This window comes from the organism of the source record quoted next, unplaced genomic scaffold (genome assembly GCF_019419815.1).
Source record: "Pyrus x bretschneideri cultivar Hongxiangsu unplaced genomic scaffold, Pyrus_bretschneideri_v1 Contig16, whole genome shotgun sequence".
Classification (NCBI taxonomy): Eukaryota; Viridiplantae; Streptophyta; class Magnoliopsida; order Rosales; family Rosaceae; genus Pyrus; species Pyrus x bretschneideri.
Window position 1 is genome coordinate 7,877,145 of NW_025999457.1, and position 25,853 is coordinate 7,902,997.

General features: G+C 37.5%; 1 pseudogene; it reads right to left on the reverse strand.

Moving 5' to 3' along the window:
- Positions 1–2,280: 2,280 nt before the first annotated feature.
- On the reverse strand, positions 2,281–24,647 carry LOC103942450 (annotated as a pseudogene).
- Positions 24,648–25,853: the final 1,206 nt, after the last annotated feature.

A 25,853-nucleotide genomic window follows, 5' to 3' on the forward strand; every position in this document is an offset into this window, starting at 1 on the left:
GCTGGTTAACTGTGTTGTTGTGTGGGGTATAAGGAGTCCCCACTTCAGGCTTCTCTCATTGCCCAAGAAAGCTTCTTTTTGCTGCTCCGGCTGTCTCCACCTAGCTTCCCCTACCTTATTAGCCAATGGTGGTTGCCTATAAGGAGGAGGTTTGCCCGTAGTTATGGACACACCTTTTCCACTAGGTTTTCCAACTTCATGATCCATCCCATATTTCTTCTTATCTTTCCTGATTTGCCCCCTACTATCAAGTGGGAATAATAAAGGGTCGAGCAAATCCGTTTCCAGGATCTCTGCCTCCTCAGGTCGATTAGTTCCAGGCTTTTCCTTCTTCTTCCCCTATCATTCTTTTCTTAAAGCAAAGGAAATAGGGGAATCATTGTTTCTTTCTTAAGGCTTATATCCCTGACCACTTCTCTAGCTTGATCATTCCTTGGGGAAGAATACTCTAACTATAACCTCCTTTGCAGATTCCTTGTTAAGGAACATAGTCTGTTCACTTCTCATCTGGTCTCTAGAGAAATCTTCTCCATAATCTTCAATACTTGCACCATGGTGGCTTGCAAGTCTTCTTTGGTAACCTTCCTACCTGACTTTTCAAATGAAGCTGGGCTTCCTAGAATAACTTTTCAAATGATCGGTCATGTCAGATCTTTTTGGACACTGTGGTTGCCCGTACTCTATCTTCCTCCTGAAAGTCCGTTCTTTCCTTTTTCAGGGCATACAAAATTTGTGAAGTCCCACTGAATGTGCCAAAACTTTTTTCAGGCAAGGATTCAGCCCTGGCACGACTCCTCTGAAAGGTTTGGCACTTGGTGTATAGTTGGTCAAGCTCTTGCTATTTGGTGTACTATAAGATATGTTACTAGTTAGTTTTGAAAGGTACCTTTGTGGGGCCTTAGATGTAGGCCTTGAGGCTCATAATCAAAACTAACAAAGAGTTAGGTGTGCCACTGTTATCTTAGTATAACGAATGTCAAGTAGATATGATTTAAGTCGATTACGCCTAAGTTACTTAAACTTAAGTCTGCATTAAGTTCTTTTTCTTGCCTTGTAAACAAGGACTTTTAGTTTATAATCTTGTATGTTCAAAACGAAGGGAGTTCAGGACCTTTTAAACCATTTCCTTGGTCTCAGTTTGTTCATAATGAAAACATGTTTGTTAAGTTAACTACATCTAAATGTAAATTGGCATTCTTAGGCGGAAAACATTTGGAAATACCTTGAGTACATGATAAAAATCATATAAAGCAAAAGATCTACTAAATACAAGTACATACAAAGAGACACGGGCAAGATTTCACCTTGTCGAACAAGGTTAAACATCTTGCATCCACTTCTCTTTGAGTTTTATAAAGGTTGTATGCTAAACGGGATAGATGGTAAACATGTTTTACATGAGGGAATCGATACTACAACACTAGGGATGGTAGCAGAACTTTAACACTAGATAGAAGATAGCTTTTCTAAAAGAACTATTTCTAAAAGGACTAAATCTGGGCCAGTTTCAGCTTTTTTGGGTATGAACTAGCTTGAGAGTAGAGTTTGTATGTTTTTGAGTTTGATTGGTTGAGTGGTCTTGTCTCTGGTGCTTGCTTCCCATTTTATAGACGATTTGGCCTAACTGCTTTTAGCTTTGTTCTTGGCCAAGGGCAATGAGTCATCAACTATTTACTTGTATTGCCACTAGAAAATGCTTTTTAACTGATAGCGAGTTGGTCTCCATCACTTGTCACTTTAATCCTAGGCATGTGGCTTATGTCTTAATGGAGGAGGTGCTAATTTGTTCTTGGTTTGTCGACTGGGCTTCGGGCAAAACTCCACTCATTTTAACATCTTTGGGCCTTAGTCGCTTGCAAAACCCCATTGTCAAATATCAGCCTAAACATAATGTTAATCAACACTTAAGTAATAATCCAACCATCAACAACCGTATCATTTGGTTTACAAAATTTGGTTTGAAAATTAGGTTCTTTGACATTATCCTTCTTAGAAGTTCAGAATTTAATATAATGGCTGGAGCGATTGCTAAAGATCTATGTCTTACTAAAGATGAAAACCAAAAGTTTTCAAAAATTTCAACATCACTACTAAACAAATTTTTGGGTTTTAATGAACATTATTCTTTAGATGTTTCTTACAAAATGATAATAAAGTTTTTTTAAGTAGGATATCAAACAGATGTAAGTACAGTTGCATACTACCGAAATATATGAGATAAAGGAATTGATCAACATCATAAATTGCATTAAACATTGATTAAGCAATGCCCTTCTATTCCTAATGGATTTGAGCCTTGTCATCACCAAAACCATGATCAGCTTGCTTAGCCTTGTTAAGCATGGCATTGGCTTCTGTCCACTTGTGGTATTTACCAAACAGGACCTCCATATCTTCAAGGGATCGACCCTGCATTTCTGGATGCAACGTATAAAGGAAAAACCAACTAAGCGCAACAATTCTCACGTAAAGAAAGAAGGCCCCACTAATCGTGATGGCTTTATACAATGAAATAAAAGTTATGAAGATGACCCCCGCTCATCACCCTATTTACAACCACCCCCAAACTGCACCCTCGCTTGCGCAACTGCAATGGAAAGATCTTAGAGCTGTAGACCCACGTCATGGGTCCCAACCTGATGGAGAAAAAAACAATGTTGAATAGTACCGTGGTGATGCACAGGGTGTCAATATGACGGCCCACGGGACCTTGCTGTCGGATTGATCGATGACCGTAAGACCAACACCGAACAGCATAAAAGACACTATCATTCCACCCACACTGCTCAAAAGAAAAATACGACATCCAAACCGATCAACTTGAAATATTGGCACCAAGATTGCAATAGTCTTGACAAATCCAACAGCCACGGTTGCAAGTAGTTTGTCATTGTAATAAGTGATTCCTGCCTTCTCGAAGAACTTGGGGTTGTACAAAACCACAAAATCTATGCCCGACAATTGTTGAAAGAAGTGGATACCAAGGGCAGCTATTAAAATGTAGTGAATAACCGAGGTGTGGCAGAGGAGCAATTCCTTCCATATACTTTCACCTTGGCTACGTTTAGAAACCTGAACGACCTTATCCTTTGAGTCTTTAGGGATTCCTGCAACTTCTTTAATCTCGTCTAGTCTGAGCTACGATTCTTCTCCTGAAGATGATGTCTTACTTAGTACTTGCTTGGCGTCTCTAAGTCTCCCTTGCATGACGAGTTAGCGTCGCGACTCTGGTATGGCTAAAACGCCGGGGGCCAGAAAAACTGAGCGAATTACACAGATGCGGAGTGTGATCCTCCAATTCAAGTGGATTGGGAGCTTGGCTAAGGCAAGGTTGGATATGTACCCCAGTAATATACCAACGTTAACAAACACCTACAAATTTTCAAAATGATCAATTCTATTTATATAAACTCCACGTGCATGCATGTGAGAGGTTTACGAAACAACAAATAGGGTAGTGCTATCCACACATCCATTAGTAGTTTCCACACACCTTTTGTTAATTTTCATTTTTTGATATTCTTTAGTTCATTTGATCTTGCGGTCGAAATTCAGAGGGTGTGTGAATTGTAAAACATAGCGCCACCCAGTAAATATTTAAGGAAAATTCTAGGGTGAACACATTTTTATATGACATTTGTGGACTATCCAATGTGGCAAGTGAAGTGTACATGTCACATCACTAGTAGAAAAAACCATTTGCAAGAGCAAACTTTATGCGATGACATAAAACTCGCCATGCAAAACAGGTTAGCATGACGAAGATAACATTCCGTCGCTCAAACCCATCGAAAATAATTTAATAGGACAAACATCTTGACCGATGCCATGTTTCGTCGTGCAAAAGTCGCTTAAGCGACAAAAAAAAAACTCGTCATCGTGCAAAGGTTCGTAGAAAAACGCACGAATGCTTGTGTTTTTGGCGCCAAAAAAGTGCGACCAATTTTTCATGGTGCAAAGGTTCTGTCAGTTGTTTGGTCAAAGTGTTGAATGCGGTGTTTACACCATGATAAATTGCCAGTTTCGCTTTGTCTCTTCACAATTCAATCCGAAAACTCTTGACTTTCACCGAATTATTATTCTAATTTTTGTTTGTTTTTCCGTATGCTATGGCGAACTCTGGTGGTCCTTCGTCAAAGAGAGTTCAGAGCGAAGGTTATGAGAAAGGTAATACGTACTAAATTTTGTTGGTTGTTTAATTAATGAAATATTTAAGTAGACTAATATAAGTTTTTATTTTGTTAGTAGACAAGAAAAAAAGAAAAAGAAAAAAAGAGATGCGATATGCATTCGATACACTTCTTCAACTAAGAGCCCCTACCAAATCACTTACACAGAATTAGTAGGATATCAGAAGTCGGATATGGTGAACAAGTTTAGGGGCAATGTCAAGGTATTGGAGCATGACAGATGCGGAGTGAATTGGGAGTCTTGGAGAGATGTCCTCGAGGAGATAAAGACGGTCATGATTGATGCGTTAGCAGTACGTGTAAATTATTAATTAGTTAAATAATAATTTAGTTCTTTAGATAAAATATAACAGTTATATGTATAATTGATTTATTTTTGCATATCAACTTGATTAGGACATTGACAAAAGTGACACAAATTTGATGAAGTGCATCGACGTCGTGTTTAAGTATCATTTTCGGGAGTTGAAGTTTGGTGTTGAACGTGACGCAGAGCGGCACGGAGTGGCTGGACCAGGGAACGATTAGAATATTTTTTTTATTAGTCTATTTATGGTTTATTAAATAATGACACTGAATTATTATTAATTTGGAAGCATAAATTTTTATGGACTATATTTATTTTATTTTGTTTCGAGAATAGATTTCCAAAATATTATAGTATTGACATTATTTTGTTTGACACACCCCGACCCAGAAAGTCCACTTGGACCCTGAATCGAGTTGTGCTGGCCGACACCTGGAAGGTGACGAAGCCATAAAATGTGATAGTGCATAAAAAGTGAATAAATTTGAATCTAAAAGTGTCTAAGTACCAGAGTGCGCTACGAGTAGGAGCGAACCCATTTCACACGTGATGTCAGAGCATAAGTAAGGTACAGTAGTGTGGGTAAGAATCATACCCTCAAAAATATCCATCAATACTAAGATTCGCCACAGATTCTTGTCGATACAAACTCAGCAGCTAAAACCTGGAGGGCACCAAACAGAAGGTGTGAGTAAGCAATAAAACCAAGCTTCCCAAAGTTATTACCTCTCTAAAAGTAATGCCCCTAAATGTAAAACCCGTATCGTTTTCCATAAGACAGTACAACATATATACATATATCCAAACCATACTCATAAATGACCAAAACCACGGTTTGCCATCAACTCTATCATACATTAATAAGTAGGCCAAATGAATTTAATCAATACAAAGTGATATATCAGTCAGAGTCATCTAAAATGACATGTACAACTTATCCATATCTCATTAATCCTGGCTAGCATATAAGTCGGAGTCACCTATAGTGACCTGTACGACTTATCCATATCTCATCAATCCTGGCTAACATATAAGTCGGAGTCACCTATAGTGACCTGTACGATTTATCCATATCTCATCAATCCTGGCTAGCATATAAGTCGGAGTCACCTATAGTGACCTGTATGACTTATCCATATCTCATTAATCCTGGCTAGCATATAAGTCGGAGTCACCTATAGTGACCTGTACGACTTATCCATATCTCATCAATCCTAGCTAGCAAATAAGTCGGAGTCACCTATAGTGACCTGTACGACTTATCCATATCTCATCAATCCTGGCTAGCAAATAGCTCAATAAGTATACCTGCACACGAGTCGGAACCACGTAAAGTGGTCTGTACGACAGGACTGGGTGTAAATGAATACGCTCAAGTGCTACGATCACGTGAAGACTGTGCGAATAATCGCGGGTCACCTACGAGTCGGAACCACCTAAAGTGGTCTGTACGACAGGACTGTGCACCTACCTTGAATCCAAGGTGAGCGTAAGGTGCGGGAGGTGAACATCACGTGAAAGACTGTGCCCTGGCTACGGGCGGGAGCACTAACACCGGGGTGCAGGTTTATGAGCTCTCAATGCATCTCAATATAACATGTGGAACTTATGGCAACCAGTACGACAGTATCGAAGTTGCCTAACACATAACTGTAGTCATGCTATAACTCAATCGATTCAACTAATACCATAAACTCACCTGAACTTACCTGGGTGTCCTGAGTTCACCTTTGCACTTGAAAGCATTCCCAATAATTATATGCAAGTAATATACATATGGATATACCATGATGCAATCTAGTACTCAACCATGTCGTAGCATTTTCAATTATAAACAATACGGTGAGAAGTGTACAATCAATAACGCCCTACTCCCAACTACTTATTTTCAGGAATAATTATCCATGACAACCCAATTAACACTAATTTAACAAACTAATTCATAAAACTAAAACTTGCCTTTACCAATTTCCTTCGCATTACTCAATTTCCCAAGCAAGGCTTTTGTCTCAAATATTTTATGGCTGCATCTAATGTCTCGTTAGACTGCCTACGTACCCTAGACAGGGATCAAGCCATTCGTAGTTCATATAGTACTTCAAGCATTCACAATAATTATATAAGAAAGTAATATGCCTAATCAATTTAAAAGTATCGATAGAACTCTCAATAATATGTACGATAAAAAGGAAAAGATGCATTCACCTGGAGTCCACGCTATGATTCTCTAGCGCATGCATCGAGGCATCCTGAATGATTGGTCTCTGTGACCAATCATCAAATCACATCTCAGAACTCTTATCCGTAGAATATGTAATTCACATAAAGCACAACCTCAACGACATTCTAAAATAGTTTGAGACCCATTGACCACAAGTCAACCGTCGATCAAAGATCGACGGTAGGGTTTACAACCCTCTATAACTTGACCCGGAAGATCCGCATATCAGATTTCCAATCCGCAACTCCCAACGATCCACAATATGTTTCTAGAATAACATATTAAAATTTCATTATGATCCAACGGTCAGATCTCCGCCAATTGCCTAAAACAAGTGGCCGTGAACATTTTATTTTACTAACTTACAAATCCAATTCAGGAAGATCTGTAAGTCAGATTCCCGATCCATAAATTCCTATGATCTTTAAATATTACGTATTATAATGTATCCAATTTTGGTGACGATCCAACGGTCGGATCATCGATTCACATTTTTATCAAGTAACGTATCGTAATGAATTTAGGTTCCAACTATCAACCTACGTCATTCAAATGAAAAAACTGAATTCAAGACATTTGACATAGCCTAAAAATAGCATTGGCGGCCCACTGGCCACGCGCCGCCGCACGCGCCGCCGCGGGTGGCGGTCGGCCGCCCCGACTCGCCGGAAAATCCAACTATTTCCAAAAATTCTCAAACTTCACAGAAATGAAGATCTCAGTGAGTGGAGCAACTTTCATCCCTGCCACGAAGTCCAAAAGTGGACGGAAGATGGTCAATATTTCCCACAAAGCCGGCGGGTGCCTAAAACTTCCCGACGTCGATTCGTCGTCTACGTGGTCCAACGGGGTCAAGGTTGGTTGGGTTTTGCTCCTGGGATGATGGGCTACAAAGCCCAAGTGGTGGCATCGGCCATCGCTTTGCCGATTTGCCGGAAAATCGAAAAGGGTGGCCGGAGCACCATTGATTTTCGTCAACTTTCGTGGCCTCAAACCGCCTCTTACCATGGTTAATCAAGGTGGTTTTTGGGTGGGTTTTGTAGAGGGGAATGAGAGCTTCAAGATGGTGGTGGTGGCATCGAAAAAATCCACCGGAGTTCGCCGGAATCGGCCTTGGAAAATGGGTGGTCGCGAGTGGGAAAAATCCACGGGAAAGCTGGGATTTTTTATTTTTTTATTTTTTTATTTTTTTCTCTCTCATTTTTCTGATTGGGCTTCACCTTAAATAACCAATTTCTAATTGGGGATTTAATTTAATTAACACTAAACCTTGAATAACCAATTTCAAACGTCCATAACTATACCGTTATAATCCGGACTCGCAAACGGCTTTCGCCTATGCGTTCACATCCACGAGTATTACGAGAATATATTAAAAGAATAAGTCATACGTCTCTCTAGACGATGGTCAACAGAAGTCAAAGTCCTTGCCTCTAGGGCAATTTCGTAAATTCACGCTTTTAAAATAAAATAAAAACGTAAAATTTGGAACGGGTTGTCACATTGTTAAGAAACTATTTTCAAGAGGAAATAAAATAAATATTTTTAATTAATCGCGTAAGGCTTTACGCGACAAAACCTTTGCAGGACGAGATTTCGTCGCATAAAAACATTATGAAACAACCGGTTAGCATTTAAGGTGCCGTATTTATTGTGCATTACCACTTAATTACGTGATGAAATTTTGGTCACACATAACGTTGAGGGACGAGACTTCGTCGCACAAAGCGATGATTGGTGGCGTTGAAGTCTTGGCATTTATTGCGTATTTATTTCATACTTTGAGCGACAAACGTTTCGTCGCTCAACGGTTATGCACGACAAAGGCTTTGTCGTGTAAAGTGTTACGTGTTCTTTATAAGCACATATTGTTTTGCAGTTTTTTTCACATTGTTTTGTACATCTGATGGCCGATAATAGGGGGAGTAGGAGAGCAACGACTTGGAATCGAATGGTGGAAAGAAACAACACGCCCCCTGGGCCCATGACATGACGCAATATGTGGAGTTTGAGCATTCAATTAGTTTAGTAATGCAGAACAATTGTCCTACTGCTAAGTGACACTCTTAGAAATTTGTGCCCGAGGACTTGTAGAAGGCGGTGATGGATCAACTATTAGTAAGTGTGACAAATGTTGAAAATAATTAATTTTGTGAAATTGTTTTTTTATATGTTGTAAATAATTATTTGTGTATATGTGTGACAGTGTAACTATACTCTTGATGATACAAACGAAGAGTTGATGAAGTTGATGGAAGAGGTGTTGAAAAGGGATTACAAGCAGTGACGTTATGGCGTGGAGCGGAATGGAGGACTATCGGAGTAGTTTTAAATGTTGTAGTCCTATTAGATTAGGAATATGATTGTGTAAATCCTAGTAGATATGAGAATATCTCTTATATTCCTATTAGGAGTTGATTACCTATTAAATGTTGTACTCCTAAGAGTAAGGAATTAACCTTCCCTACTACTATAAATAAAGGCACAATGAGGTAGAATAACACACACCCACAATTACACATCTTTCTTTTCTCTCTACTATTGTTGCACCTTTCTCTCTCTCTATGACCTCCATAATTGTTCAATAAATTATGCCTACAACACATTATCAACACGTTCTTGACGCTGCGCTGAGGAGAGTTTGATCTTTAATCAGGGGAGTATTACGTTTTAATCATTCTTTTTGTGATTAATTTATTATTTTGAATTGATTTACATGATATTGATTCAATTTAACTTTTCTGTGTTGAACGTGATACAGCGTATTTGAGATGCAATTTCAGCTTTCCGAGAAGAATTTTCTACAAATTCAAAGGCTTTTATTGTTTTCTGCCAATCAGGTACGCTTAAAATAAAGTAAGATATTTGAAACGACCTTGAAGCATAAAAACATTTGCCATGATGCATGAACCCCTCTATGTTTATATTTTCCTTACGATATATATATATATATTGTATACGTTTATATATTTTTCAAAAAATATATATATATATATATTTATTTCATGCATTATGCAATTAAATTGCTATATGGAATTTGTGAGTCAAAGAATCTAAATAAAATAGAAGCATAATTTTTGGGTTCTGAAAACCCTAGAAATCTGAAAAACAAGAAGAAAAAAAGGGGGGAAAAGTCGTTGGGGCCTAGCTAGCCTGAAGCCAAGCCAAGCGTTGCACCCAAAAACCCACTGGACTTCACTGTGCATAGAACCCAAAACCTAGTGGGTTTCCTTTTGTTTCAGCCCGCCTTGGGTTACAGCCAATAGCCTAATGCTGCTGGGCTAAACCTTTTCCCGCCCATCTTAGCTGCAAGCTTGCAGCTTGCATGCCTTATTGGGCTGCCCTTGTTTTTTTTTTTTTGCAAACTGTCCGAGCACAGCCCGCAACTTGAGGCTACAAAAGCTTCTCTAAAGCAGCAGCCAGCAATCCAATGCTGGGCTGCCTCATTTTCTCGGCCCAAAGCCATTTTTGGCTTTTTTTTTTTTTTTTTTAAAGCCCGCCTCTTATTTTTGGTGCCCTACTCACGACATCCAAGTCCAATGTTATTGGGCTATGACTTTTTGAATCCAATGCTAATTTTTGGCATTTTAAATATTTTTAATCCGAATATTATAATTATTTTTGCTTCTACGATCTACCCTATTTGGTCCTAATCTATTGAATTAATTAAAAGTGACATGCAGTCCATTAATCTGATAATTAATCCAAAATTATTGACCTGAAGATCGCTTTTGGACATTCAATAATTTATTTTTTTTTCTTTGAACCGTTGACTCACTTTTGTAGTCCCACTCATACTTGAGTTTCTGATGCAACTCAAATCCACTACACTTAGTTGTATATTGCATTTTGTGTTCTTCCAGGAACCTTTCTTTTATGAACTAAATGTTCATAAACTAAATTAGTGCCTTTGATACCCAAAGTTTTCATAAAACAATACACCAATGAAAACTCGATGTTTTTCATGAAAACCATGTCTTAAAACCTGAATGTTCTAACTTTGATGCTTATGGATGATTCATTCCAATAGCACCAATCACAATCTTATTCCTTCCAATTCAATGGATTGTCGAATTATCACAAGTTTGATTTCCCTAATTTGGATGCTTTTAATAGAAACCACTTTATGTGGGGTATAAGACATGAATCTCCACTTGACTATCAAGAAGTTATGACACCATTGAAGCCAACAATGGCAAGGAAGAGTTGAATAAGCCTCTGCCATGATCTTCATTCGAAGACTTATGCCCAAAGCATTACAAATAGAAGTACCTTCTGAATGAGGATTCCATGGCTCTATGGCTCACTTCTACGAACTATTTAATCATAAAAGACATTGCCTAAAGCAAACCATGATTACGTCCACGAATGACTATAATTATGAAGCTTATAAATCCGATCAAATTTTGACTAGAGAATACTTTTCTCGTCCTTCCATGTTTCTAACTCGCCCTGAAGCAGTAATGTAGAAAGGAAAAGTTTACCAAATTCTCGGATCTGATTACTACCCCAAACATATGGTAGAATTAGGGCCTGCCAAGGTGTGGCATCATGCCCGAAGCGTGATCCTTGGCACCTAAGACCTAAAACTTCAAGAATAAGGGATAGTATTCCCCAACTGTAACCCTGCAGAATCTACTTCCGTCTTGATGGAAAAAATCATTGGTTATGCACATGTTCGTGCCTCTACCAATGTTGTTGAGGAGTACCATTCTAGTAATCAATATGTGAGACTAATTTTGCTCCACCAAACACCGTTGGAAGAGTCGAATTTTGACATGGATGGCCTTGTTGGCAAAATCCACTTAGTAAAACATTTACTTTGTGAACATTTTTCTATGTTCTTGGATTCAAGTTTGGTGTATGTTTTACTTATGGATAATCTTGTTGATATTGTCCTCGAATATGAGTTAATTGAAGCATGTTTCTTAATACATATGACCAATTCAATTAAACACATGATTAGGTAGGAATGTGGGAAAGTTAGTTGTCTGGATGAATGCGTACTACGCACACTAACTTTACACCTAAATCACATCTCTAACAACGGCTTTAGGTCTATCCAACCTGATTAAGAGCATTGGCACACCCCTCGTTGTATGAATGGTACTGCATCACCATTTAAGAGACCTTAAATTCTCCCTGTCGTTGAGTTTTTTTAAGGATATTCGAGATGACAATGATCATGAATGAAACCATTGAAGAAAATAAAGTGAAATATCTTTGCACCTCCTCCAAAAATGAGCCTGAAGCTTTGATTTGGGGCCAATGAGTTGTCTCCCAATTGGGAATACACCACATGTGGCTGGCTTGAAGCCTGGTGATTGAGTAATTTACTTGCTTTGGCATGACCTTTTGGGACATTTTGGTCGAACAATGATACTACGATGCATCTCCTTACTCGAAGTAAGGATCTTGTGCCTACAAGCACACTTTGCCAAGCCTGCTCATTAGGAAAATTAATTTTCTATATCAGTCATCGCAAAGATACGAAATCTCCATTTTTCATAAGTGGATTTAAGGGAATATATGTGGACTAATCCAACCAAAATGCGGACCATATAAATATTTAGGGTTTTGGTTGATAAATCGACAAACTAGTCACATGTTTATCCACAAACATTGCTGCTAAACCTTATGGCCGATTAAGGGCTCACGACCCTACTTATCCCCTTAAGGTCCAATAGACTGGATAACGTTCGAGAGTTTACATTGACGGTTTTCGATAAAGTATTGCATGTATCTTGGGTTTATAATTGAACATCGAATTCCCATATTCACCCCAAATAGCCTCGCCTAGTGATCATAAATCATAATTTAAATGATCGCTGAATTTTGGTAAACGTACCAAGTTTTCGGTTTTTTTCCTAGGGCTATGCAATCTTGTACGCAGTTATGTTAGTTTGCCTTGAGGCCCATTGCCACCCAACTTATATGACGTTACAGTTGGTTACTAGGTACGAACTTGGGTGTGCATTCCATGTGTGAAGTTGCGCCTTCACAACGTACCAATATGGGTCATCAAAGAAGGATGTGTATCTTTTGTCGATCATGATTCTCCTTCACACTAGCTTCTTTCGAGCCCTTGCACGTGATCTCTTTACCGCTCATTTTGTAGGTTGTCACTTTAATAAGACAGTTTTCCTGCTGTTAGGGGGATATAAGAACTTCAAATTTCCTGGAGAACGATGCGAATTTGCATGGACGTTGCCCACTATGTCTTATCTTGATCCCCATACCGCATAAGTGTGATAAGCAAGTGTGGTGAATTATAGCTTTCAGAATGTTGCTCCAGACGTATTCTACAAACATGCTTGCAAGGATAAACGTACTTAACGGACGTCGAGTCAACATCCCTGGAGGGTGTGTAAGAGGAAGACATGGCCCAACAATGAATCTAAACTCGATCGCTGTCCTAAATCATTTCCATCTCATGAGATTAATCTGGATTACTCCTGAGACTTGAAGTTTTTGATCCAGTATAATAGTTTAGATGAGCTAAATGGAATTGAAATGAGATTACCATCGATGATGTTTTCACTTATATTGTAGTTACCGACATAAATGAAAAACGACGATATCGAACCATGTTCTATTGATTAAGTGACAATGTAGAACTGATTGGACAACTAAAGTTACAATCCAGGTCAAATTCCTTACCATAGTGTGTTTTGGATCTATTGTTCCTACATTGCCCAAGGTAACCCTATTGTGTTACAAGTGGGAAAGGAAGCATTATGAGATGAATGAAATAGTGTGATATGATGTATGTCTTACGGCGCAAGGTTTCTCTCAAAATGTCATATGAGTGATAGCAACGTTATGAAATATGGTTAGTATTTCTCCATGGGGATATGGATACGAAGATTGACATGTAAGTTCCTGAAGAATTACATGGACTGGTTCAAATAGTTTCAAAACCATGGAATACCCTCTTAAATTGTTTGAGGCATTCACTTACAATCTAACGGATGTGGTATACCCGTCTAAGTGATTATTTGATTAGTCAGGGATATAAATTATGCCCTTGCATGTTAAACTATGAAGTCTTATTCCGAATTGCTAAAGTTACAATTTATGTTGTTAACATGTATCTCACTAAGACTTCGGAAGAGCTTGAGAAAACTACCTAGCACCTAAAGATGGGATTTGAGATGAAGGATCTTAGGTAAACTCATTTATGCCTTGACCTGGAGTTGAAGCATTGTTTTGACGGTATTTTGGTCTGCCAGTCGAACTATACCCCGAATGTGGTACTTTTGAGTATACCTTTGATCGTCCATACGTTATATGCAAATGAGACCCTTGAAGTGGTTACGGAATCCAAAATTCCATATCTAAAGTTCAACTTTGCGCTTCATTGTACTTAGCTCATTGTATTTAGACATGACATCTCATTTGCTATTGATCTTGGTAAAGATGCAGCACCACGCTTACATGCATTCACTAAATTGGTATTAAAGACGTACCCTGAAGGTATTATGAGGGCAAATTCCAAGGCATCTCAAGCAGATCCAACTGTCCTGATCCTTGGAAAGTTGTTTGCCTTGTTTGTTATGCTGACACATGTTACTTACCAAACCCGCACAAGGCAAAATCCCCAAATGGTTATGTCTTTACCATTAAGGATATCGGAATATCTTGGAGGTCCATGATATAACCTTAGTTGTGAAACCTTCAAATTGTTCCAAGACTCACCTTACTTTATTATGCCACAAGAAATACATGGTTATGAGTTCTTGTTGAGCATATTCAAAGTAGTTGCTGTTTTCATTCATCATTGAGTCCCACCAACGATCTATGAAGATTATGCCGCATGTCTCCACCCGACCAAGCCATGATACATCAACGAAGTCAACGCCAAGACATATTGCGTCTACATCTACATCAGCAAAGCATCAAGATATTGAAGTCATGCAAGCCGATCCCAGACAACCTTGTCGACCTCTACACGACGTCACTGCCAAAGTCAACCTTCCATATGCTTGTCCAAGGAATTGGTATGCCTAACTATTCATATGCAATGCTTGTAGTTCTCATTTGGAAGTTATGTCAAACTCAGGGGGAGTAAGACGTATAGTTTTGACTTAATGCAACTTCTCACTTTTCTCCTTAGCCTATAGGTGTTCTCCCACCTTTGGTTTTACCATAGCAAGGTTTTGTGAATTTTACTTTTTTATGCATTCTTCTGTTGATTTGAGACTCGCATTTGCTCATTGTACCGATGACTTCATCAAATGTAGTTACTTCATCACTGAAGACCTGATGCGCCATTTACTTAAGTATTTACACACTCAAGGGGGAATGTTGTAGTCCTATTAGATTAGGAATATGATTGTGTAAATCCTAGCAGATATGGAAATATCTCTTATATTCCATTAGGAGTTGATTACCTATTAAATGTTGTAATCCTAAAGTGTAAGGAATTAACCTTCCCTACTACTATAAATAAAGGCACAATGGGGTGGAATAACACACACCCATAATTACACATCTCTCTCATCTCTACTATTGCCGCACCTGTCTCTCTCTCTTTATGGCCTCCATAATCGTTCAGTAAATTATGCCTACAACATTAAATTTATATTTTTGAGGACAATATTTATTTTTAAGGTTTTATTTTAAGTTATGTTTTTAGACTTAATTAGCCTTTAGTTCATGTTTTATTGTTTAAATAATTGAATTGGTTAATTTACTTTATTTAAGTTTTCTATTATTTTTAGAATAAATATTATAATTGAATAAGTCTTTGTAATTATGAAATTTACATAAATATAGATTATAAAGATCTATGTTAACGTAAATTTCATAATTATAATCAATTACGTATTTGTTCTTCGGTAAACATTTTGCGCGACGAAATATTCGACGCAACAAGTATGTGTGACGAAATACTTATTCGTCCTGCATATTTTTGTCGTGTAAAAGCCGTAAAAAGTACGGTTAAATTTACCGCCAAAATTCAAATCTACATGTTTTGAGCGACAAAACATTTGTCGCGTAAAGGTGAAATCAAAGGGCGATGACGGCAGAGTCTTGAGCGACAAAGCTTTCGTCGCGCAAGATTTTTATTGCATAAGATTTTTACTCCAGATGATCAGTTTTTCTGAGTTAGAGGATTCAATACTATTAAATCAGAGAATCGGGTTTTGCACAACGAAGTTTTTGTCACGCTGTTGGAAATGTGCCCTAAAACCAATCATATAATGATACTTTACAAACATTTCACATGTTAAACTAATCTAATTTAATATAAGGGGCAAAGATTATTGTTTTAAGCCGTCTCATATAAATGTTATATGCTTAAATGATAAGTCCAAGGAATATGCAATTGCGAGAATATGATCTAAAGAAAGATTCATGAGACCATTCTCTTTCGTATACATATCCTAAACCTTCCTGATCATAGGATTGCCAATTGGGCATTGACAGTCCGTTAAGATTAGTACGTGTTATGTCTTTTCTTAGGAAGAGTGACTGGTCTCGTGTCATTGGTGTGACTGACACCAAGACAAACATGTAGCTGCTCAATAGAGAATGAGTCCACTGAACACGATCAACAAGGGTTCTCATACCCATCTCACATGAGAACTCGTGGTTGGGATAATGCAAAGTCATCCTTTAACTTGAGGAATCATAGTTATCTTGTGGTTAGGTCCTTGATCTTTGACTATGTCAAAGTCACCCCATCAGAGGGTGTCCACGACATAGTTGGGGTTAAGTCACTTAACCAAGGAGGAAGTGAATGCGCAACAAGGGATCTCTAACCTTTAAACCGTTTGAGGGAGAATTACTCTATGATATGATTAAGAATCTCTGGCCAGAGTATGAATGAGATTTAGGAAGTCGTTCCAAATCACATTCAAGGTAATCATATAAGTAAAAGAATCACATTGGATAGTAGATATGAATAAACTATCAAACCAAACAATGTGGTTATTGTATTAGAGAAAGACAGTATTGCATTGTAATCCTAAACTGAATAGGTTATCCACCTCTTCTGATTAGCTTGGGTAGCCATGACATACTGCTAGGTGTCACTCATGGTTTGTGGAAGCTCTAAAGGTAAGTAATCACTGAAGGGATAATTGAAAGTATGTTTCAATTTAGAATCGATCGTTAAGAGTAACAAACGCCCATTGCCTCACTAAAAGGAACTTAATGGATCGTACGCCATGTAAGGTAGAGATTGAAGAAACAACGGAGTTGAGTAAGGACAATTAAATGGTTTAATTGTTTATGGCTATGATTAATGAATATGTTAATTAATCAAATGAATAAGTTCGTTTTAGACTTTGGGTTAGTTTTGGGCCTCAAGGCCGAATAGGCTTTGAATGTCAAGCCCATTAACTTAAGTTGTATGACAACTTAAATGACTTCAGATTTAAAAGGGCCCAAATAGCCTAATGCCTATGGTAGGCCGGCCATGTGATGAAAAATAGGGTTTTGTTCTTTTAGTCACTTAAGTGAAGTGACTATATAAAGAACTTTATAGCCAAAATTCATTAGGGTTCTCTTTTGAGGAAATTGGAAAGAAAAGTCTCTCCCTTTTCTCTCTAGGAGGGCAGCCCCTTTGGAGGGGATTAGCTAGTAATCTTCCATCCTCCAAGGTCACTCATATCTTCTTCAAATCCCTCCTTGGTGTGGAGACTTAGAGGTTCCCTATTTTGGGAACTTGGAGAATCCATTCTACCATCCTCATCCAAGAAATCCATGGAGCTAAGAAGTAAGGAATAAAGCCCTATCTTTTGGGTGATTCGCCCTTACTTATGCAAAGAGGAATCAACAAAGGTATACTATTTGTCAACTCACTTTGTTCTTGAGTTGAGTCTTGGTTCACCACAATTACTAGGCCTTGAATTTCATGGGTAAAGTTTTGTTTTTGAGTGCATACAAGCATGATTCCGCCTTTTAATTGTTAATTGCATGCATAGATGTTGCTCAAATGAACTAGTTTTCACAAATATTTCCTTCACATGCAAGGTGGCCAAGGTTCCTATAAATAACCAGTTCCGGGTTCCATATTTTCAAACCTTTTTCCGGATTACAATTCTATTTTTATTCCAAATTAAGCACAATGGCGGACTCGGGTGCTCGTTTGTCGAAGAGGATGGAAGGCGAGAGTTTCGAAAAAGGTAATACCCACTAAATTAATTATGTTTTTCTATACATTTTATACTTTGCATTATTATTTTGAATATAAATTTTTTTAGTAGACAAGAAAAAAAAAGGGCTGCGCCCGTGGTCCGATACAGTTTTGGAGGGAGCCATTACCAAATCAATTATGAAGAATTGATGGGAATTTAGAAGTCGGATATGTGCAACAAGTTTATGCGTGATGTGCGGGTATTAGTGCGTGACAAATGTAGTGCAGATTAGGAGTCTTGGAGAGTTGTCCCCGAGTAGATAAAGACGCACTTGGTCGATGAGTTAAAGCCTGATTTGGATATTAACCAAATTGACCTAAATTTCATGAAGTGCATTGACAACATATTCAAATCATCTTTTCGGGAGTGGAAGTTTGATGTTGAACGTGAGGAAGAATTGAACCGAATACCAAAACCATCAGCAGCAAAATAGAATTTTATTTATGTTTAATTATATAATAATATTAGGGTTTTAAGTTTTTATTTATGAATGTTACTTTTTAATATGCGATTTTAAAGTTTTTGTTGAATAAAATATTATTGTAATAAATGATTATATTAATTAAATATGCATGAATGCTTTAATTAATTTAAACATTTGTAGATTTGTTCGGGTGTAATTTAATACTTTGTTTATTAAGTGTCTATGTGATTTAAAATGAACAAAGTAATAAATGAAAAAAAGTATTTAAAAAAAAAACAAATAGCAATGAAATTACTTTTTTGTCGTTCAAAGTGGAATTGCGTGATGCTACACCATTGTTGCGCAAAATGCATATGTTTTAAGCGACAATGTTTCGTCGTGCATGGTGGGTAAAAAAGGCGATAAAAGAGAACATATTTGGTGCAATGTACTTGAATGCATAGATTTTGCGGGACGAATGCTTCGTCATGCAAGAGTGTGAAATATAATTCAACTTCGTAGACGCAGAGAGGTGCAAATTCATTGCAGCTTTACCTCTCCTCCTTCATCTCACTGTCTTTCCTCTCCCTTAGCTCTATCACTTGGTCTTGTGCTCCCATTCTTCATCACCTATATATCAATTGGTAAGCAAATTTGTTTTCAATATTGTTTTTTGAAATTACACAATGAAACTAACAAAATTAAATTTGTTGTGTGTAGGTGTTTTTTTTAACGACTATCGGCGAGGAACGCATTAAGATGTATATTTTCTTCAACTATTTCATTAACATTAAATGTAGTTTATTTATTTGTTTTTTTTTAGCATTTATGTGATACAATTTATTTGTAGGCAAATATTTTTTGTACTTAACTTCGTACATTCGTTTCATGAAAACTTAGTTTCCCATTTGAGAATTTGTTAGATTTCGCTTATGGATGTGAAAGCATGACTACGGTCCAGTTAATTCTTGAATTGTCCCAATTTTTGGGTAGTTTGGGAATGCACAAATACGTGTTGTAGTTTGCGGTTCACGGATTAGATTTCGATAAGGAGAAATTTGGTAGCATGTTTGTGTGTTCTTCGAGTGCTACGTACGTATTTGGTATATACGTGCCACACTTGAAGAATTGCAGGGATATTTTGCCAAATTTTTTCAACATCGAAATCTAATCTGATCGAGCTATAAAATACGACATGTAGCCATGCATTCTTAAATGGGATAGGACCCTTACTAGAGGCATAAGATGGCATGTTATAATTGAAGTGTTTGTAACCATTGTGATTTTTTTTTCATAGGCGATATGGATAGACAGTGGATACAGAATCCTAATAGAAGTGCAAATGAATACTTGGATGGAATAAATCAGTTCATTGATTTCGCAATGGCACACAACCAGGGTTCACCTCTAATCCGGTGTCTGTGTAGGAACTGTAACAATTAAATGGTTGAGTATTATGAAAATGTTTGATACCATTTAGTACGACATGGTATGATGGAGACGTATACCACTTGGAATCATCATGGGGAACGATTAGTATATCCTTCATCTTCACATGTGACCCCATTAATTGAGGCAGTTGAATCTTATGTTGATCTAATCAAACAAATGAATATCCTAGATGATGCTTTTCCAGACGCCTTGACCAATTTTGATCAGGAAGGGGGAGATGACGTCCCTCGAAGTATGGATAGTGGAGCCTTTAAAAATTATGAAAAACTATTAAAAAGTGTCAAACAAGAACTATTGCCAAATAAGAATTATACTCCGATTGCGAGGATTTTTCGGTATTGATGGCTATTATGGAGCTGATGCATGGAAAAATAAAATTTGTGTGTCCAATCAATGCTTTGATTATTTTTTTGGGCCTTTTCAAGAGGATGCTTCCAAAAGACAATTGTTTGTTTAAAGATCACAAAATTTCAAAAAAGGTGTTGAATGGTTTGGGATTGGGCTATGAAAAAATTCATGCGTATAAAAAATAATTGTGTATTGAACTATTAAGCGCTAGATAAATGCCCTATATGCAAATAGTCGAGGTTTAACATGACAGCTCAAAACAGAATGATGAAGATTCCACAAAAAGTTATGCATTATCTTCCAATAAAGCCCAGGCTTTAATGTTTGTATATGTCAACGCATACTACTAGCGACTTGACATGGCATAAGGGCGAACAGGTGGATGATGATTTGATGAGGCATCCAACTGATGGTGAGGCATGGAAAGAGTTTGATTGTTTGTACCTTGATTTTGCGCAAGAGTCGTGGAACGTAAGATTGGGGTTGGCCACATACAAGTTTAATCTGTTCGGATATTAAACTAAAACCACAACGCTTGGCCAATCTTTGCAATTCCGTACAATTTGCTGCCTTGGAAATGCATAAAGAAAGAATATATGATGATGACTATGTTAATAATTGAGGATCTAAGCAAGTATATCGATGTTTATTTGCGACCATTGGTTGATGAGCTGAAATAATTATGGGAAAACGGAGTTTCGACATACGATAAAGCAATTGGGCAGATGTTCACCTTGCTAACAGCAGTAATGTGGACTATAACAATTTTCTCACAACTTCCTTAAGGAAGTGGCTTCCCAACTTCCCCTTGACACCCCGATAGAGGAGGTGCCCCCCCGGTGAGGATGCGGGTCTCCGTATCATGACTGACACCCTCAACTAGAGACTCGGTCCTAGGCCGGGGAAGGTGTATCAGGGCATGGGAAATGTTTGCCATCGTGAGATAGAAGCCTTATCTTTCACGTCTACGTCAGGACAGGTCGCATCATTGACGGAGAAAGTAGCAAAACTCGAGCAGCAGGTATCGATCCAACATAAGCATATTGTGATGCAATCTGCCCACATCGCCACCCAACAAGCTCATATTGCTGCCCAAGAGTCTAAGATGGCCCAAATCATGATGCGAAACTTATGTTGACACACAAATTAAACCTTATTTGTGACAATTGTAGTAATGATGTAAGTAGGGATCGTTCTGACCGGGGATTAACTAGGGGTGCTAAACACTTTAAACTGACTCAAATAAATAAAACTAACCTTTAAAACACTTAACTCACTTAACAAAAACTCAAAACAAGTCCACAAGACTCCAAATACTTAAAAACACAAAATAAGATAGATTGTAACGACTAACAAAATATGGGGGGATTGTGTTTAGACGAAATTAAATTAAATGGACAGATTGTAAGACAAATTGTGATAGACCAATGGATGATGGAATAGCTAAGGGGTGCTTCTCCACACATGAAATATATGCAACGTAAATCAACTTCCAGTTATCAATTCAATAAGTTATGAACCTCGACACTCCAAGTTAATTAGGTCCGCTTAAATTAACCTTCAGATTTCCCTAGAATCATTGAATTAGATGAATATGCATAGCAAACAAATTATTCCTAACAAGTTCTCTATACGAACAGCATGATAAAGATACAAGTTAGAATCATTACGTTCTTTGGAAATCATAAGCATCGACAAGGCATTTGTAACTATGAAAGCATGATACTCTTGCCAGGAATCTACTTAACATGATCGTGACTAGCAACCTTCACTACTTGTGAATATAAATTCATAACGATTAGGTGAAACAAACTTATATCCTAGCACCAAATTCAAGCATGCAAATTAAGCGTGCACTCTCAATCAACATACAAGAATAAGTTCTAAATCAAACGGTTAAGCAAATTGTATTCAAAACTTATGCAACGATAACTGGAAGTAATCAACTTATTTCACATATATAATCATGGTTTCAAATCACCCCTTAGCTAACTAGGGGGTTTAGCCTCTCATGTTCACAAAAAGAGAAATAAAACGCCCAAGAAATCCACTTGAATTTCTGCACGTTTTAAAGTCCTCTTTCTCCTTCTCCTTGCTGCGGCAGAGATGGTCTAGGGGTGTTTTGGATGTTATTTTGGGTTGGGGATGGATTTAGGGAGGTTTGGTGGCACGGCAAGGTTGTGGAGTGATGGAGGAAGGTTTGTATGGTAGCTGGAATGGTGGAGGAAGGCACGGCAATGGAGAGAGTGGCTGGAGTGGTGATGAATGTGTCTTGCGGTTGAATGGGAATTTATAGTGGCTGCTATGTGTTTTTGGCTGAAATATGGAAAATGAATGAATTAATTAATGGGAGAGAATGGGAGTGACAGCTAGGGTGAATGATTAAAGGGTGTGGCTAGGTTGGAAAAGTGTGGAAGATGGCTGGAATTAGAAAGGGAATGCACGGCAAAGGATGGTTCTTTGGTGATGAATGTGGCTGCCATCATGAAGAGTGACTAATTAATGTATGTAGGGTGCATTATAGAATGGGAAAGCATGTGATTGAATGATGAAGTGGGAAAGCTGTAATTGGAAGGAGTGGAAGGGGAATGCACGGCAATGGTGTTAAAATGGGCTAGGCCCTTTGTTTTATGTCCTAAAGTGCATACAAGGCCTTCAATTTCGTCCAACACTTTGGCTCCAAGCATAAGCTATCCATCCTTAGCCCAAAAGTGCTCCAAAAGGCTCCAAAATGCACTTCTTTGCTCCTTTAGCCCTTAGAACCTGAAAACATACGAAAATAACTTAAAAGACTTAAAGAACTAAGAAATAACAACGTAAATGCACAAGAACAAGCCAACTAAGTTGCCTAAATATGCTCCTATCAAATCATCACCATACTTCAGCTGTCTGGCTTCAACATCCCCGCCGCTACACCTCCTCCTACTACTTCAACCTTCCAGGCCTTTGACCCATCACAACCAATCGTAGGAGTTGACTCTGATGACTTTTTATTGTAGTTTTTTTTTAAGATAAATATTCATACATTCAAAAAATTTCCTCACTTGTACAAACATTTTCCACATTTATTTTAAATTAATATTCTTCTTTATCAATTACTGTTCTTAATTTAATTTAAGCAAACAAAATTATTTTGTTTTGAAATTCAGATTATAAACAATTTAAAAAAATAAAAAATAAAAATCATTTACGCGACGCAATAATTTGTCGTCGCTATTAACTAGAGCGACGATAGAGTTAAATCTTACGATAAAGAAACCTTTGTCTCTTAAAACTTTATGCGGCGAAGGATCCCTTCATTGATTTGTTCTTGCGGCACGAAATCCTTTGTCCCTCTAATCTTTATGCGAACAGTCCTGTTTCGTCGCAAATATAGTTATGCAATGAATAATCTTTGTCCCTATTCGTTTTACGGGACGACCTCGTTCTTCGTCACGTAAGATACCTTTGTCCCATTAAAACTTTATGCAACGAACCCTTTGTCCCTCTAATCTTCATGCGACGAGTCTAGTTTCGTTGCGCCCATAGATATATGTAACGAATTGTCTTCGCCCTTATTAATTTGAAGCGACGACGTAGTTTTTCATCCCGCAATACCATTCTTTATGAGCCTTGTGCGACCAACTTGGGATGACGAAGTTTTCGTCATTTATAATTTTAGGCGGCGAATTTCTTATTTACCCGACAATTTCTTGTTTGTCGTGATAACTGTTTTATGTAGGAGTGCATTAATTAATGGAATTCATCTCATTGAATGTTGGTTGTAGACATCACTTGCACACATGAGATGATAAACTAATGTGCTATAAATATCTTGTCTTCCTAGCATTATTTTTTGGGTAGTGCTATCCATACACCCTTTTTTACCCTCTCAAAGATTTCTCTTAATCTTCGGTTGTCAGATCGAATGAATTGAAGAAGATCAGTGGACAAAAATTCACAAGAGTATGTGGGAGCTAAAAATGGGTGGGTGAATAGCACTCCTCGTCTTTTTATAAGGAAATTGTTAGAATACCACATTTTTTTACCATATTTTTGTACCTTCTAACGTGGCAAGCGATGGTTTAAATGCCACATCAATTAATGAATTTATCTTATTGAATGTTAATTGTATGCACCACGCGTCACATGAGATGATACAGAAATGTGATATAAATATATGTTCTCGCAATCATTACTTTTTTCAAATACTTAGATGCTTATATTTACGTAAACATATTACCTTGGATAATAACAAAAATAATTATTATATTATATAATAATATAACATGGTAATGAAACAAACCTTGGGAAAAGATGTGAGGAAGCCATGAAACGAGGTCAGAGAGATCTCGGTGGTGTAGATAGGAGTTATCATAAGAGCATAGCCAACTCCAACTCCAGCTATGAATCTCCCGAACATGAGGAAGGCGTAGTTGGGGGCAAAACCCATGAGGAGAGCTCCACTAAAGAAGATTGTTACGGCAAGTACTATTAGGTCCCAGTGTCCAATCCAGTCAGAGGTTTTACCGGCAAAGGTGAAGCCAATTAGAGAGTATATGTTCAAAGTACTGTTAAGAACTTCGACTTGGACATCCATAATATGATTGAATAAATGATCAATTAGTTTTTGTACTTTTTGAGCCAATTTGGCAATAGAGTAGTTCTCAAATACAGCAATGAAACGTGCTGATTTCGTGAGAGAGTCGATAATTACTCATATGCCATCATGACTAGTTCTTGTTCTTGTAAGTTTGTAAAGGAAATCCATAGTAATTTCTTCCCCCTTCCAAATAGGAATAGGAAGAGGTTGAGATAATCCTGCCGGTTTCTGCACTTGTTGACAAACTAAACACTTCTCACATATTCAGCAATATGTGATACCCAACTAGTAGTAGAAAGCTTTATTGTGTGATACATCTTGGTAGAACCGGATACATATAGTCGATTCCCAGAGACAAATGCACCATCTCTTCTAACTTATAAGATATTGTTGTGTACCATTTGCAACTTCTTCTATCAATTTTAAACACAATTTATCATTTTGTTAAGCCGAGTGAACTAGACCAACAAGTATCAGTCGAACTTGGAAATGAGCTAACAATGCCCTATCAACTCCCATTTATAACCGAACACCCCTCTTCCTCAGTTCAAAGAAATTTGGAGTACAAACTTCCACAAGAGATGACAATTGACCAAGATAAGATTTTTACCACCTGCCAAAGTAGAGATAAAAACACTTAAATATACTTGCAAGAGTACAAGGTTGTCGTAGTATAGCGGCTCAAGCAAGATCGTCTTCCACAGAGATTGAATGAGTAATTTGTGTTTAAAACCAACTCTTAATTAATTATTGAAAACAAAGTTTGGAAAATGTTGATTTTAGAATTTAATATAATAAAAATGAATTTTAGAATAAAACAATTAAAGAAATTAACTAGAGAACAATTTAAAGAAAATCAATTTGTAAAAGTCTAGGGTTCCGCTATCCCCTTAACAATCCTATGCAATTTCACCAACTACTTATGAATTTCCACATATATGCTTTGAAGGTTAGGTTTTCCTAATGCATATCTTCCTCATGATGTTCAAGTGGAAACGTATATCTAAAATGCAACCCGTCTGTGATGTTCAGATCAAATATAAACATGCAATACTCATTAAGCTTTGTGAAAACCCTTTGAAAAACCATGCAACCCTTAAGAGCGTGATGTTCGCCTTAAGTGAACTTACAATTACTAATCACAAGAAGCCCTCTTCAATTTCAGGGTGATGTTCCAACAGAAATTGCATCAAATTACTTGTC